Raw genomic sequence first — 17794 nt, forward strand, 5'->3', positions numbered from 1 at the left:
TCCACGTCCTCTTCTGAAACCAGCCTGAATTTCTGGCAGTTCCCTGTCGATACACTGCTGCAGCCGTTTTTGAATGATCTTCAGGAAAATTTTGCTTGTGTGTGATATTAATGATATTGTTCTATAACTTCCACATTTAATTGGATCACCTTTCTTGGGAACAGGCATAAATATGGATCTCTTCCAGTCAGTGTCTGTCAGTTTGTCATACTATGAGGTCTTGTGTGTTGCTGTGATGCTGGAGGCTATTGGTATTCAGGTACCAGCAGGGTCACCCATGGAGGACAGGTTTCAGCTGAGCTTCCAGGCTAAGACAGACTAGGAAGAAGGACCCGACAGTCTACTTCTGAAAAGCATGAGCCAGTGAAAACCTTATGAATAGCAGCGGAACACTGTCTGATATAGTGCTGGAAGGTGAGCCCCCCAGGTTGGAAGGCACTCAAAAGATGACTGGGGAAGAGCTGCCTCCTCAAAATAGAGTCGACCTTGAATGACGTGGATGGAGTAAAGCTTTGGGACCTTCATTTGCTGATGTGGCACGATTCAAAATGAGAAGAGACAGCTGCAAACATCCGTTAATAATTAGAACCTGGAATGTATGAAGTATGAATCTAGGAAAATTAGAAATCATCAAAAATGAAAAGGAACGCATAAACATCGATATCCTAGGCATTAGTGAGGTGAAGTGGACTGGTATTGGCCATTTTGAATCAGACAATCATATAGTCTACTATGCTGGGAATGACAACTCGAAGAGGAACGGTGTTGCATTCATCGTCAAAAAGAATGTTTCAAGATCTATCCTGAAGTACAACGCTGTCAGTGATAGGATAATATCCTATACGCCTACAAGGAAGACCAGTTAATACAACTATTATTCAAATTTACAGACCAATCACTAAGGCCAAAGATGAAGAAATAGAAGATTTTTATCAGCTGCTAAAGTCTGAAATTGATCTAACATGCAATAAGATGCATTGATAATTACTGGTGATTGGAATGCAAAAGTTGGAAACAAAGAAGGATCAGTAGTTGGAAAATATGGCCTTGGTGATAGAAACAATGCCAGAGATCGAATGATAGAATTTTGCAAGACCAATGACTTCTTCATTGCAAATACCTTCTTTCACCAATATAAACGGCCACTATACACATGGACCTCACCAGATGGAACACACAGAAATCAAACTGACTACATCTGTGGAAAAGGATGGTGGAAAAGCTCAATATCATGAGTCAGAACAAGGCCAGGGGCCGACTGTGGGACAGACCATCAATTGCTCATATGCAAGTTCAAGCTGAAACTGAAGAAAATCAGGGCAAGTCCACAAGAGCCAAAATATGACCTTGAGTATATCCCACCTGAATTTAGAGACCATCTCAAGAATAGGCTGATGCATTGAACACTAGTGACCGAAACCAGACGAGTTGTGGAATGACATCAAGGACATCATATGTGAAGAAAGCAAGAGGTCACTGAAAAGACAGCAAAGAAAAAAAAGACCAAGATGGGTGTCAGAGGAGACTCTGAAACTTGCTCTTGAGCGTCGAGCAGCTAAAGCAAAAGGAAGAATTGATGAAGTAAGAGAACTGAACAGAAGATTTCAAAGCGCATCTCGAGAAGACAAAGTAAAGTATTATAATGACATGTGCAAAGTGCTGGAGATGGAAAACCAAAAGGGAAGAACATGCTCGGCGTTTCTCGAGCTGAAAGAACTGAAGAAAAAATTCAAGCCTCGAGTTGCAATAGTGAAGGATTCTATGGGGAAAACATTAAACAACTCAGGAAGCATCAAAAGAAGATGGAAGGGATACACAGAGTCATTATACCAAAAAGAATTAGTCGATGTTCAGCCATTTCAAGAGGGAGCAAATGATCAGAAACCAATGGTACTGATGGTAGAAGTCCAAGCTGCTCTGAAGGCACTGGCGAAAAACAAGGCTCCAGGAATGGATGGAATATCAATTGAGATGTTTCAACAAACAGATACAACCCTGGAGGTGCTCACTGGTCTATGCCAAGAAATATGGAAGACAGCTTCCTGGCTAACTGACTGGAAGAGATCCCTCATTGAGAGCCTCCCTCTTTTCTGCTGACCCTCTACTTTACCAAGCATGATGTTCTTCTCCAGGGACTGGTCCCTCCCGCTGATGTGGACAGCAGAGTAGAGGGAGAATTATCAAACATCATCTGAGGATCTCCATGCAGATTTCCTACCCTTGACTTAAATTTCCCGCATCTCTAGAATTGAACCTGTTTTCTTCCCCTCCCCATAACTGTGCTGCCTACCTTCCTGTTTCCTTGAAATGCAAGCCTTTTGACTTCTCCTTCTTTCTTGTTCTTTGCACCTGAGAGACTGAATATACAAATGAACAGTGGCCAGACCGTATGTAAAAATAGAACTTGATACACAATCTGCAGCAACCAGCCCAGGAAGCCAAATCACAATGTCTGTAGCAACAGCCCGCAAATGACCCAGATTTGATTAGTCGCTGACAGCTTCCCTAATTTTTGTCCCTGCTTCCAACTTAGGACAAACCAGAGAAAGCCGAATAAGTCCCCTAGTCAATCACATATGTTGTCCTGGTTCTAGCTACCCTGCCTCCAGCTTCCCCATGCCGACAGCTTCTGATCAAGGCACACCTGGAACCTTCTTTTTTTCTATTATAAAACTTTTCAGCTCCTCTGCCTGCTTTGAGTCTCTGCCAAATGCAAGTGGCGGTGGCAGACTGTCCGTTTTAGCAGACTCTGGATAAATAGCCTTTGTTTGTTCTCATTGGAGCCCTGGTGGCACAGTGGTTAAGAGCTTAGCTGCCCACCAAATCGAATTCGCCAGCCACTCCTCGGAAACCCTATGGAGGCAGTTCTTCTCTGTCCTAAAGGGTTGTTATGAGTTGGAATTTACTCGAAAGCAAGGGGTTTGTTTTTTGGTTTTGTTCTTAATCTTCATTTATTTCCACAAATGGTAGGTCGCCAAGTTCTGTACACTGTATCTCTGTAAATATACTATGACACAAACTGTGTGTTTTTGTTTGGATTCCCTCTGTGATGGTTAAGGTATGTGCCAACTTGTCTAGGCCACGAGTCTCAGTGGTTTGGCAGACATTGTGTAATCATCCTTCATTCTGTGATCCGATGTGAGCAGCCAATCAGTTGAAAGGGGAGTTTCCTTGGAGGTGTCACCTGTACCCAATATGTACGGATGTTCTGGCAAAGTTCTTTCCTGCATCTGATTCATTGTTCTCTGACCTTTGGTTCTCGGGACGTGAGCCAGTAGCCTACCGTCTAAGCTGCTGATTTTGGGTTAGTCAGCCTCTGCCACCACGTGAGTCAGGAGAAGCCTCCAGCCCGATGTCTGACCCATTTGAGATTTGCCCCCACAATTGCAAGAGCCATTTCCTTGAAATAAATCTCTGTCTACATATATTTACACATATACGCTTCACTGGTTTTGCTCCTCTAGAGAACCCAGCCTAAGACACCCCCCAACAGAGCCTAAGGCATGGATTTGGGTGCAGGTATTCAAATCTGACCACCACCTGTCTGTCAGTTTGTTGTACTGTGGTACCTTGCAAGTTTATGTGAGGCTGGAAGCTACGCCACCAGTATTTCAAATACCAGCAGGGTCACCCATGGAGGACAAGTTACAGTCGAGCTTCCAGATTAAAATAGACTAGGAAGAAAGGCCGGACGACCTACGTCCAAAATCACCCGATGAAAAACTTACGGATAAAAAGCAACAGAATATTGTCCAATATTGTCATGGATTGAACTGTGTCCCCCCAGAATGTGTGTTGTAAACCCTAACTCCTAGTATCTGTGGATGTGGTCTCATTTGGGACTAGGGTTTTCTTTGTTATGAGGCCATGTCAGTGTAGAGTGTGTTTTAAGCCAATCACCTTTGAGATATAAAAACAGCGGATTAGGCACAGAGAAGGAAGCACATATGGAGGGCAGATACATGCCACACGAAGATTCCCAAGGAGCCAAGGAACAGAAGAAAGCAACTGAAACCAAGGAACTGAAAAAAGACAAGGACCTTCCCCTCTAGAGCCAGTTGAAAGAGTGAAAGCCTTCCCCTAGAGTCGGTGCCCTGAGTTCAGACTTCTGGCCTCCCAAACTGTGAGAAAATAAATTTCTGTTCGTGCAAGCCACACACTTGTGGGATTTCTGTTATAGCGGCACTAGATAACTAAGACAGATATAGTGCTAAAAGATGACCCCTTAGGTTGGAAGGCACGCAAAATACACAGTGGCTGCAACAATGGACTCAAGCATACCAAGGATCATGAAGATGGCACAGGATGGAGCGGTGTTTTGTTCTGGGAAGTAACAACAACCATTAAATTGGGAGATAATCCTAGGAGGCAGGAGTGAGGAACTGGGAAGTGTGAAGCATTAAGGAAGGAAAACTAAGGAAGGATGAATTGTTGAGTTGGCTACTGCTAGGGGCACCTAGAACCCAATCCCACTGGGGGTCCTCCGTGGAACTGAGGAGAGTCACGCTGCTCAAACGTTAGTGAGCACTTGGCCGTGCTATTAATTTGGTTCAGGTTCAGCAGCTCTGGTCTGGGCCCCAGGAATCTACTTGGAAACAAACATCCCAGGGACTGTCATGCAGGTATGTCCACGGATCACACTTTGAGAAACTCTGGAGTGAAATGACATCCAGAGTCTCTGAGCCAGGACTGGGAGACCAGGCGCACGAAGAGCGCGGAGCGCGGGCGCCTCTAGGGAGAAGAGTTGGCCCCGTCGCCACCCTGGCTCCGAGCGCGGACGCGTCCTGCGTTTCCCAGGCGACGGAGAGCGGACGCGTCCTGCGTTTCCCAGGCGACGAGGTGGGCCGCGCAGCTCGATAACGTTGGGGGCGGGACGGCTAGCGCGGCCCCGCCCACAGGACGGACGGAGGCCGAGACGGGGCGATCCGCGCGCTAGGCACGTCCCAGCTCGCCAGGGTCGGTCCTAAGATCGACGGGCTTCCCTCGAGCGCCTGCTGTGTGCGCTGAGCGGTGCGAGACGCCGGGAGGACGAGATCCCGAGGAAGAGCCTAAGGTAGCCGGGGGACGTGGGGTGCGGGGAGTGTGTGCCAGCGGGGCAGGGGCTCCGCAGGTGCAAAGGCCCGGGGGGCGTGCGGGGAGGCGGGGGCTCCGCAGGTGCAAAGGCCCGGGGGGCGTGCGGGGAGGCGGGGGCTCCGCAGGTACAAAGGCCCGGCGGGGACGGGGAAGCGGGGGCTCCGCAGGTGCAAAGGCCCGGGGCGCGCGGGGAAGCAGGGGCTCCGCAGATACGAAGGCCCAGGGGGACGGGGAGGCAGGGGCTCCGCAGGTACAAAGGCCCGGGGGGGACGGGGAAGCGGGGGCTCCGCAGGTGCAAAGGCCCGGGGGGAACGGGGAGGCAGGGGCTCCGCAGGTGCAAAGGCCCGGGGGGAACGGGGAGGCGGGGGCTCCGCAGGTGCAAAGGCCCGGGGGCGCGGGGAGGCAGGGGCTCCGCAGGTACAAAGGCCCGGGGGGGGGACCGGGAAGCGGGGGCTCCGCAGGCGCAAAGGCCCGGGGGGGGACGGGGAAGCGGGGGCTCCGCAGGTGCAAAGGCCCGGGGGGAACGGGGAGGCAGGGGCTCCGCAGGTGCAAAGGCCCGGGGGGAACGGGGAGGCAGGGGCTCCACAGGTGCAAAGGCCCGGGGGGAACGGGGAGGCAGGGGCTCCGCAGGTGCAAAGGCCCGGGGGGAACGGGGAGGCAGGGGCTCCGCAGGTGCAAAGGCCCGGGGGGCGTGCGGGGAGGCAGGGGCTCCGCAGGTGCAAAGGCCCGGGGGGCGTGCGGGGAGGCGGGGGCTCCGCAGGTACAAAGGCCCGGCGGGGACCGGGAAGCGGGGGCTCCGCAGGTGCAAAGGCCCGGGGCGCGCGGGGAAGCAGGGGCTCCGCAGATACGAAGGCCCGGGGGGACGGGGAGGCAGGGGCTCCGGAGGTACAAAGGCCCGGGGGGGACGGGGAAGCGGGGGCTCCGCAGGTGCAAAGGCCCGGGGGGAACGGGGAGGCAGGGGCTCCGCAGGTGCAAAGGCCCGGGGGCGCGGGGAGGCAGGGGCTCCGCAGGTACAAAGGCCCGGGGGGGGGACCGGGAAGCGGGGGCTCCGCAGGCGCAAAGGCCCGGGGGGGACGGGGAGGCAGGGGATCCGCAGGTGCAAAGGCCGGGGGTGGGGTGACGGGGAAGTGGGGGCTCCGCAGGCACGAAGCCCCGGGGGGCGCGTGGGGAGGCGGGGGCTCCGCAGGTGCAAAGGCCCGGGGGGAACGGGGAAGCGGGGGCTCCGCAGGCGCAAAGGCCCGGAGGGGACGGGGAGGAAGGGGCTCCGCAGACACAAAGGCCCGGGAGGACGGGGAAGCGGGGGCTCCGCAGGTGCAAGGGCCCGGGAGGCGAGCGGGGAGGCGGGCACTCCGCAGGTACAAAGGCCCGGGGCGCGGGGAGGCAGGGGCTCCGCAGGTACAAAGGCCTGGGGGGGAACGGGGAAACGGGGGCTTCACAGGTGCAAAGGCTCGGGAGGGGGACGGGGAAGCGGGGGCTCCGCAGGTGCAAAGGCCCGGGGCGCGCAGGGAAGCGGGGGCTCCGCAGGTGCAAAGACTTGGGGGGCAGGGGGAGGCAATGACTGTGCCAAGCATTCAAACTGTTAGACTCTATCCTGGGGTCTCTAGGCAGCTGCTAACTAAGGGGAGAGTTATCAGGTCTGCATTTTAGAATCATCTATCCGTTGCCATAATAATGCTATTGGTAGCTATGCGGGTGCCAGAAGCTGTTCTGGATACGTAAGTGGATTGATTGGCCGATTGAATCATCCCAACAGCCTAGGTATGTACTAAAACCAAAACCAAACCCATTGCCATTGAGTAGATTTCGGCTGATAGCGACCCTATGGGACAGAGTGGACCTGCCCCACAAGGTTTCCAAGGAGTGGCTGGTGGATTTGAACTGCCGACCTTTTGGTTAGCAGCTGTAGTTCTTAACCACTGTTCCACCAGGTGTGTACTGGATAAGCCTTATCATGTTATTATTGGCTCTGAGGATAGAAAGATGAAGTAACTTGCTTAGTCTGCCAGCTAGTAAACTTTGACGTTGGAATTTGAGCCCAGGAAGCCTGACTTCAGAATCTTTGATCTTCATCAGTAAGTGCTTCAAGTCCTCTTCACTTTCAGCAGGTTGTTAGTGAGTCTTCCTCCAATCCCGACGCCCGATTCTTCTTCATATAGTCCAGCTTCTCAGACTATGTGCTCAGCATACAGACTGAAAAATTTGGTGAAAGGATACAAGCCTGAAGCATGCGTTTCCTGACTTTAAACCAGGCAGTGTCCCCTTGTTCTGTCTGAGCAACTTCTTCTTGGTCTACGTGCAGGTTCCTCATGAGCACAATTAAGTGTTCCGGAACTCCCATTCTTCGCAACGTTATCCATAATTTGTTAGGATCTACACAGTCGAATGCTGGCCTACTTCCTGTGTTTATAGCTTTGCCTTTTCTAGACATCTCATATAAATGGAATAACACGTGGTCTTTTGAGAATGGTTTCTGTTACTTAGCAAAATATTTTCAAGGTTCATCTATGTTGTAGCAGGTATCACCCGTGTTGTGGCGTGTATCAGAACATCCTTACTTTCTGTGGGTGAATAATAACTGCGTTGTGTGGAGAGACCACACTTCACCCACCCATTCATCCAACGACGACCTTCTGGGCTGTTTCTCCTTTTTGGCTATTATGAATAACCCTGCTGTGAACAGTCACGCTACAGGTTCTCTGTGGGTGTACGTTTTCATTTCTCTTCGGTATAGACTTAGGAGTGGAATTACTGGGTGATGTAGTAACTCTAGGTTTAATCTTTTGAGGGACTCTCAGACTGGTTTCCACGGCGACTGCACCTTTCTACGTTCCCACCAGCGGTGGATGAGATTCCAGTTTCCCTGTGGCCTCAGCAGTGCTTGTTACCTGTCTTCAATTGCAGAACCCTAGTAGGTGTGAGGTGGTATTGCATTGTGGTTTTGATTTGCATCTTCCCAATGACCAGTGATGCTGAACACCTTTTCATGTGCATGTTGGCCGTTTGGTGATCTTCTTTGGAGAAATGTCTGTTCGAGTCATTTGCCCATCTTTTAACTGGTTTATTTGTCTTTTTATTATTGAGTTACGAGAGTCTTTGTTTTGGCATATAAGAACAGAAGCTTGTTGTCTTACACTTCTGGAAGCTAGAAGTCTGAATGCAGGGTGTTGGCAGGGCCATGCTCTCTCCAAAGGCTCTAGGGGAAGACACTTTCTTGTCTTCCCTGGCTCCTGGTCACCCCAAGCATTCCTTGACTTGCAGACATGTGGCCGCCTTTCCCCTGCCTTGTAAGATTCTTTGTGTGGTCTGGATAAAATCCCTTATTGATATGTGATTTGCAAGTATTTTCTCCCATTGTCTGGGTTGTCTTTTCGCCTCCTGGATGTTGTTTGTTGAAGCACAAACGTTTTGAATTTTGATGAAATCCTATTTGCCCATTTTATCTTTTGTTGCTTGTGTTTTTGATGTCATATCTCAGAGAGCTTTGCCACACTCCAGATTACAAGAATTTACTTTTATATTTTCTTCTAATAGTTTTAAAGTTTTAGCTCTTACGCTTAGGCCTGCGTTCCACTTTGAGTTAATTTTCATGTCTGTTGTGTGGAAGGGGTTCAGCTTCATTTGTTTCCATGTGGAGATCCAGTTACCCCACCAGCATTTGTTGTGTTGTAGGGTAAAAACATCACAAAGGTTAGTAAAGCAAAAAGAAAATTTCATTTGGTATACATTCAAAAAGGCAAAAGTTGAGAAGCAGAGAAGCATGGTGCCAGAGCCGTGTCTGCCCGAGTCCAAGGAAATATTACAGAATAGGCAAGAATGGGAAAACAGACAAGCATGCTGCCACAGCCATGTCTGTCTGAGTCCAAGAAGCATCACAGAGTCATCAGTCTATATTAATGCTACAAAATGGACAAAACCATTGAAAGGTTCGCTTTTTCACAGATTGGCTGGAAACTGTGATCCTGTATTTTGAATTGTTCCTCTCAACAATCACTGGTACAGTCAGGAGGGTCTTCACTGGTCCAGCAAATTTCTATTCACTAAATGTTAACAGAAAAAGATAAGAGTGGAAAGTCTTTTCTGTCCTGGCTTCTGTGAAAGGTTCCCTAAAGATATTTTCCAACATTATCTTAGCTATTGTCTTTATGTCCATATCAATCGATATCCCATCAATTCCTGGAGCCTTGTTTTTCACCAATGCCTTCGGAGCAGCTTGGACTTCTTCCTTCAGTACCATCGGTTCCTGATCATGTGCCACCTCTTGAAATGGTTGAACATCGACTAATTCTTTTTGGTATAATGACTCTGTGTATTCCTTCCATATTCTTTTGATACTACCTGCATTGTTTAATATTTTCCCCATAGAATCCTTTACTGTTACAGCTTGAGGCTTGAATTTTGTCTTCAGTTCTTTCAGCTTGAGAAATGCTGAGCGTGTTCTTCCCTTTTGGTTTTCCATCTCCAGCACTTTGCACATGTCATTATAATACTTTACTTTGTCTTCTCGAGAGGCCCTTTCAAATCTTCTGTTCAGTTCTTTTAGTTCATCAATTCTTCCTTTTGCTTTAGCTGCTCAACATTCGAGTGCAAGTTTCAGAGTCTCCTCTGACATCCATGGTGGTCTTTTTTTTTCTTTCCTGTCTTTTCAATGACCTCTTACTTTCTTCATGGATGATGCCCTTGATGTCATTCCACAACTCGTGTGGTCTTCGGTCACTAGTGTTCAATGCGTCAAATCTATTCTTGAGATGGTCTCTAAACTCAGGTGGGATATATTCAAGGTCATATTTTGGCTCTCATGGACTTGCTCTGATTTTCTTCAGTTTCAGCTTGAACTTGCATGTGAGCAATTGATAGTCTATTCCACAGTCGGCCCCTGGCCTTGTTCTGACTGATGATATTGAGCTTTTCCACCATCCTTTCCCACAGGTGTAGTCAATTTGATTTCTGTGTATTCCATCTGGCAAGATCCATGTGTATAGTGGCCGTTTATATTGGTGAAAGAAGGTATTTGCAATGAAGAAGTCATTGGTCTTGCAAAATTCTATCATTCGATCTCCGGCATTGTTTCTATCACCAAGGCCATATTTTCCAACTACTGATCCTTCTTCTTTGTTTCCAACTTTCACATTCCAGCTGCTAGTAATAGTTAATAAGGAAGACTGAAGAAGAATTGACGCCTTTGAACTGTGGTGTTGTCGAAGAATATTGAATATACCATGGACTGCCAAAAGAACGAACAAATCTGTCTTGGAAGAAGTACAACCAGAATGCTCCTTAGAAGCAAGGATGGCGAGACTGCGTCTTTACATACTTTGGACATGTTGTCAGGAGGGATCAGTCCCTGGAGAAGGACATCATGCTTGGCAGAGTACAGGTTCAGCAGAAAAGAGGAAGACTCTCAACAAGGTGGATTGACACAGTGGCTGCAACAATGAGCTCAAGCGTAACAATGACTGTAAGGCTGGCTCAGGACCAGGCAGTGTTTCGTTCTGTTGTGCACAGGGTCGCTATGAGTCGGAGCCAGCTCAACGGCACCTGACAGCAACAACAACATTGTCTTTATACCTCAGGGCCCAGTTGATGTGTCCTTGTGAGTACTTGTGAGCCCTTGTGAGCCCAGCTCCAGCTGGGTCACATTCTCTATGCTCAAGGACAGCGAATAATGACCCCAATATTATTTCCTAAATCATTCCCTCTTTTTGATCGGAGATTGGAGATAACACATTGATGATCAATACCTGGACTTAGTCTCACTCCTACATAGTGGCCATTGCGGGCTCTTTGAACTCACAGTGCTAGTTTTCCACTGGATACTATCTGGTTCTTCACCAGGTTAGTAAAATGTTCTTATCAGTCACATTGCCGGGAGTGAGGAGACTCGGTGGGCATCAACATTTTAGCCCAAGGCTTTTCTTTTGCCTTTTAGGTGTGTAACACAATAGAGGATAAATTTTATTATGCCTAATACTATCAGGACGCAGACTAAGAATGTTACTTGCAGTAGTGATCTAGCCCATGTACTTATTCCTGATGGTAGCCAACCAAGTAAATCTGGTATTTGTAAGGGCGTTGTAGTATGTAACCAAGTAGCTTGCTGTCTGATGTTGTATATATCTTGTTCTATTCCTGTGTTATTTATCCAAATGCAGGAAGAGGGACTTGCTGTAGCACAGACTATACTTTTCTTGGGCTAATAAAAAAAAATCTTAAGGCTATTGTATTATCACGTCATCTTGGCTGATGAGGTCAGAGATCACTGTTGTGCTTCCATCCTTCTAGCAAATTCATCTGCTATTTGTCCTGTAGTAATGGATAGATTTCTTAGAGATTTCTCTCATTCAACTCTACCATAAGTAGGAATTAAAGCTACCAACCATACCCTGAGTGTTGGACCAATGGGCTTTCTTCTGACTCTCCTTTTACAATGGGTAACAAATTAACATGACCTTTTTAATATTTACTATGAATATCTAAAGATAATTTTAAGGTTCCCAAAGGGCATTGCCTACACATTAGCCAGGAATCTGAACAAGAGATTGCCCAAGTAAATTTACTGTCAGTTGGAACAGGTAAACTAGTTTAGACGAATCTACCACACAAAAACATATATCCGTAAAGCACACGTGTTGTCTAGAGAAAACTGAAGGTATAGAAGAATATACATGTGACAAACTAGTTTCCGTTAGAGAATTCATGATTAGCAAGATAGTACAGGATGGACTCCTGTTGGAGGTCTCCAGTTAATCTGTGTAAAACATGCCAAGTGTTCTCCCTGAGGGCAAGTGGTCCCTCCTTGGTTTACCTAGTAACAGTCATGGGTCACTTTCTCAGAAGCAGAAGTGGAATCTAGGACAAAATGGAGTCTGAGCCATGAGGTCAATCTCTTTTGAGAACCTGGTTTCTTTAAGATACATAATTTTCTATATAGCAGTCGGGTGAGAGTTGGATTACAAACACTAGACAGGTATTTCATACAACATTGTCTTGATGACTGAGTAAACTGATTGCTGATTTACCCTAAACATGTAACTCTCAGTCAGATATTTGGAGTCAATTTCTCAAAAAAGACTGAATTCTTCAAAAAAAAAAAAAAAAAAGCACAATGCTCAGAGCAAAAGGGTCTTGCTAGTTTATCTGGACAATTGTTTGACTCGAACTGGCTTCAGGAATCAGTTTTTTTCTCAAAGTTTGAGGTTTAAAAGGACACCCAAAGGCGATGGCCCTTGTGGGTTGCCCCAGTCTCCATGAAACCCAGAAATCTGCATTCCGGGAGAGTCACATACAACTCGGTCATGGTTCCCTCCTTGGGATCATGATCTTGTTATAGAATCTTTGATCAAAAATGCTCAATAAATGGTAATCAGGCACTATTTGGTTTTTAAGACCCCAGACACCATACAGCAAATCAGGAGGTAGAATGGAAACACTAAAAATAATATTAGGCCAATTGTCTGAAATAACCAATGAAGCCATGACTGTAAGGTCTTTGGACCAAGGAAACAAATCTCACGAGGTGTTCGTTTAGCTTAAGCAGCGTCACTAACTGCCTCAGCAGCGGCTGTGTTCCGCAGAACCTCAGCTTGTGTGTTCATATCAACACAGCAACAACTACCTATCAAGGTAAAAACTATCCCTTGAGAGAACTAATAGGAAATCTAATGCTATTCTAATTTGTAAAATCATGGCTCAAATTTCAGACACTTCTCGGTTACGATATTTACAGCTTTGCTAAGTTTAACAGCAAGGACTTCTAAATCGAGAGTTAAAATATCTAAACCCATTAGGTAATTCAGGAGAAAAGAGGAAAATGGTTTTCTTATATCCAGAAAGTAGAACCTTAAAGCATTTCTTATATCCAGAAAGACAGACCTTAAAACACCAGCAATATTCTCATGAAAACCCATAGGATCTTTTTGTTTCCTTCGTCTTATGTAGTTAGTTTCTGTTCCATGTGATTCTGGATTGATTGCAGTCTGTGAAACCATCAGCTTCTGCATGAGAGTTCTGGAAATTCTGACTGAGTATAGTCACAGTCTTTTTTGCAAGTCCAACATAGTCCATCTTTTTGTCGAGATATGCTGGTCAAATGTTTTTAGAAAATCAGCAAAGAAAAAACTTAACCTGTGGTTGACAAAACTTAATATGGCCGTGATTAATTTATAAAAATAATCTCAATAGTGAAAGACCTGATAGAAATTAATTACAAAATAAAGGCCAAATAAAATCAATTAAAAAAAACTTTAGATAAAAATATTTCTAAATATAACCTTTAACCATATTTTTAAAAACCTTCAGATATAACACATAATCTTGAGACATAATAAAAGTCAGGATATACTGAGAACATAGCAAGATTATCAAGCCTCTAAATACCTGAATAGTAATAAAAACAACTTCATAGGAAATATTTGAATTCCCCAGTTAAACTATTGGCTTTAATGATGCTAGATTAAAAATAAATAAATAAATAAAGTTTCAACCAAGTTAACAATAAAGAAGTAATAATAAAATTATGACAGAATATTACACATTTGCTGTCTAATATTAGGCAAAAACACAAGAGGAAATACTAACATATAAATCGTAACCCAACGAGAATGAGACACTTCTCTTGATTTAACAACACATTCCATGTAATTTATAACATGTTACGTAAACATTTTTAGCAGTTTTCCTTTATAAAAATTTTGTGACTTTCCATGAACTTTCAAACTTGTCAGGAGTTTATTATAGGTCACCATGAAGCAACACTTATTTAACCAAAGATCTCAAAATAAAAAACTTAGCTCTTTTTCCTGAAACTATGTTGTTTTTTTTTTTTTTATGTGGCATGGTTTCTGACTCAGGAATCTCTAATGAGAGACCGAAACTTTGTCTTCGAGGCAGATTACACAAAAAATAGATTAACTCTTCAACTCAGTAATCAAAGAAAATTTTGTTATTTTAACAGTGAGAAACCTAATTCTTTGTTGTATGTACTATTTAACATTAAAGTCCCTAAAAGTCTCATAAATTAAACTGCTAAACTTCAGTCAGGCAGATAAAACTTTTGACCATATCAAATAATAGTTTTTTTTTTTTTTAAATAAACTTCTTAAACATTAGTTGCATATCTCTTGGAGTACATGCCTTTAAAATGGCAAAAATGAATTGACTCATTTGCAGATGTAAATATACACATATATATACCCTTGTGGCATGCAAAGCCAAAGTATATAAATAAACTTAAATAATGATGAATATCTGTTAGCTCAATTTAACATCGATAACCTGCCATCGAGTCGATTCCGACTCATAGCCACCATATAAGACAGAGCAGAGCTGCCTCATACAGTTTCCAAGGAGCACCTGGTGGATTCGAACTGCTGACCTTTTGGTTAGCAGCCGTAGCGCTTAACCACTACACCATCAGGGTTTCCTTAACATCAATAAGTTACCTAAAAGGTCTTAGAAATTACTTTAAGCCTATATACAATAAAACATGAATAATTGAAATAAAGTTTCTTTAAATATTCCAAACTTTTACTTGACTTTTTCTATTTTTCATATTTTTTCCAATCTAATTTTAGCCCTTAAATATTTTGTCACCTGGCTTTGGAAATGACAAAGTCTCCGCTCAGCTGACCAGTTCTCTGACGTGAATATATCCTTAAGTGTCTGGCTAGGGTTGGAAACATTCTTCCAGGCCATTGCAGGTGCGTCTCATTGTGATTTCTATTTTTTTTGCTTCTTAAAGTTCCCGTACAATAGAGAGAACTTGTTTACGGTTCTTTTATGATTGGGATTCACCCAACAACGTCTGATAACTATAGCAAAGCAACACCCTTTCTTACCTTTTTGTCTTAAAGGTGTCTCCACCTACTTGGAAAGGGTCTTTCAAAAATCTTCCCTGGAGCTATATGACCTTGGAGACTAGGGACTCGGGGCTGAGGAGCCCTGATCTCACCCCACCCTACCTACCTTTTAACTCCAGGTAGAAGATAAGATTAGGTCACTCCAATTTATTTATATATGTTTAAGTCCACCTAGGAAGTTTTTTTAGGAAGTTTAAGTGACCTAGGAATTTTGAAGGCAAAAGATAACGAATTTCTTTCCCTTTTACTGTTCTGTAACTGTTACTTTTACTTTAAGACAAAACTATCCTTTTTCCTTAAATAAAATATGTTTTGTATAATATCTAGCTTAAGTTACTTAGAAAGGTTTCACTTCTAAGATTGACATACTGAACAAAAAGATCTTGGTATACTTTTCAAATAGACTGATTTATATCAAAGTTTCTCCAAGTAGCTACTAAAAGCCTAAATCAAAAGACAGACACAAAACAGTTTTTCTGGACGAGGAAAGAACTGAGGTTCTAAGACAGCCTTAAAAAACCCAACAACTATCAGCCATAGCCTCTAACCTGATACAAGACAGAAGCTTAGACACAACGCTTGCTCTAAGAGCAGAAGCAAGCTCTTAGAACAAAAGGAGACGCTGGGTGACACCACACGGAACAGGAATACGGGGATCCATGTTTCTAAAAGTGTATAGCAATTTTTGGTAAGATTGACTCAATTCAACAGAAGGAGAAGGTTCTAAATAAAACTTATTAACTTGCCAGGGCTTCAGATGGAGGAATGAATATTAGCCTTTTTGACAAAACCCAAGCATCAGGCAAATTTCCCTAAAGAGGAAAAGACAACACAAACGAAATTTCATTTTCCCAAAATGGTCACCAATCTTCCAAATTACTTCTCATATATTCGGTTTATGAAAAAACCAAAACCCACTGCTGTCGAGTTGATTCTGACTCATAGTGACCCTATAGAACAGAGTAGAACTGCCCTTCAGAGTTTCCAAGAGCGCCTGGTGGATTCCAACTGCCGACCTTTTGGTCAGTAGCCGTAGCCCTCAACCACGACGCCACCAGGGTTCTCATTCGGTTTATAGTGTTTTTAAATATGAACCCTAAACTGGGGTCTCAGTAGTAGGGGGGAAGTCCAGGCTCATTTATCAATGATATTAAACTCTAAGCTTCAAGCTTTTGGTTTCCTTCATTTTTTTTTACTTAATTCATTCTGCTAGCTAGAGACCTAGTTACTTATTTTAGACCTTAACTATATTAGTTCTTCCCATTGAAAAGTACTTTACAACAGCTACTGATGATTTTAATTTTAACATTGTGATTTTTCACAGAGGAACTATATCATAAAAAAGATACAGAACTACCACTTTGAATTGCATAGCACAGGCCAAGGGCTGCCACCTCCCCCTGAGAATTTCATAGCACAGGTCAGGAGCTGTCACCTCCCCCTGAGGATTTCATAGCACAGGTCAGGGGCTGTCACGTCCCCTGAGAATTTCATAGCACAGGTCAGGAGCTGTCACGTCCCCTGAGAATTTCATAGCACAGGTCAGGAGCTGTCACGTCCCCCAAGAATTTCATAGCACAGGTCAGGAGCTGTCACGTTCCCCGAGAATTTCATAGCACAGGTCAGGAGCTGTCACGTTCCCTGAGAATTTCATAGCACAGGTCAGGAGCTGTCACGTCCCCTGAGAATTTCATAGCACAGGTCAGGAGCTGTCACGTTCCCCGAGAATTTCATAGCACAGGTCAGGAGCTGTCACGTTCCCCGAGAATTTCATAGCACAGGTCAGGAGCTGTCACGTCCCCTGAGAATTTCATAGCACAGGTCAGGAGCTGTCACGTTCCCTGAGAATTTCATAGCACAGGTCAGGAGCTGTCACCTCCCCTGAGAATTTCATAGCACAGGTCAGGAGCTGTCACCTCCCCTGAGAATTTCATAGCACAGGTCAGGAGCTGTCACGTCCCCTGAGAATTTCGTAGCACAGGTCAGGAGCTGTCACGTCCCCTGAGAATTTCATACCACAGGTCAGGAGCTGTCACCTCCCCTGAGAATTTCATAGCACAGGTCAGGAGCTGTCACCTCCCCTGAGAATCTGGCAAAATGGAGCACTGTTTTCCAGATTTTCTGAGTCACAAAAAGGCCTGAACTTTGCAGCTTATAGTGACCCAAAGCCTTTTGAAAATAAAATTACCTCTTTAACGTTTCAAACGCCCGAATCTGGACCTAAACTGCAGTTCACCTAAAGAGTTACTGAATGTCACTCTTAGCCAAACAATCAAGCAAAAGTCTAAGGAATATTCTCCTTAATTAAACAACTGGTTCTTCAAACAAATATGCCGAGCAAAGAAAACATGAGAATGAGAACAAAAAAGAGTGAGCAAAGTTTTGTTTTCCGAGAGCACTCACCCTCTTGGTGTTGGAGTGAGGTGGAGTGGGAACATGTGGGTCCGGAAGACAGGACCTCTCTGCAGGCTTCTGCTCTGCAGTCCAGGTCTCCTCAAGTTCGACTGGATTCGTAGCTTCAGAAATCCTTGATGGCTATGCTGTTAACTGTTGTAGGGTAAAAACATCACAAAGTTTATTGAAGCAAAAGAAAGTTTTATTCAGCATATATTCAAAAAGGCAAAAGCTATGAATTTTACAAGCATGCTGCCAGAGCCATGCCTGTCTGAGTCTAAGGAAATATTACAGAATAAACAAGAATGGGAAAATGGGCAAGCATGCTGCCACAGCCATGTCTGTCCAAGCCCAAGGAACGTTACAGAATAAACAAGAATGGGAAAATGGGCAAGCATGCTGCCACAGCCATGTCTGTCCAAGCCCAAGGAACGTTACAGAATAAACAAGAATGGGAATGAATTACTATCTCC

General features: G+C 45.0%; 1 protein-coding gene across 7 annotated transcripts in view; it reads left to right on the forward strand.

Moving 5' to 3' along the window:
• The first annotated feature begins 4903 nt into the window (after positions 1-4903).
• Positions 4904-17794, forward strand: part of ACOX3 (acyl-CoA oxidase 3, pristanoyl) — an 86983-nt gene continuing 74092 nt past the window's right edge. For 6 of the 7 annotated variants that reach the window (XR_007517715.1, XM_049886679.1, XM_049886681.1 and 3 more), the window contains exon 1: positions 4904-5053. The gene's annotated coding sequence lies outside the window, so the exon portion shown is untranslated. Of the gene's footprint in view, positions 5054-10206; positions 10906-17794 lie in introns of all 7 variants that reach the window. The other variant, XM_049886680.1, reaches the window with a different exon arrangement.

The sequence above is a fragment of the Elephas maximus genome, chromosome 5 (assembly GCF_024166365.1).
Source record: "Elephas maximus indicus isolate mEleMax1 chromosome 5, mEleMax1 primary haplotype, whole genome shotgun sequence".
In the NCBI taxonomy this organism is placed as follows: domain Eukaryota; kingdom Metazoa; phylum Chordata; class Mammalia; order Proboscidea; family Elephantidae; genus Elephas; species Elephas maximus.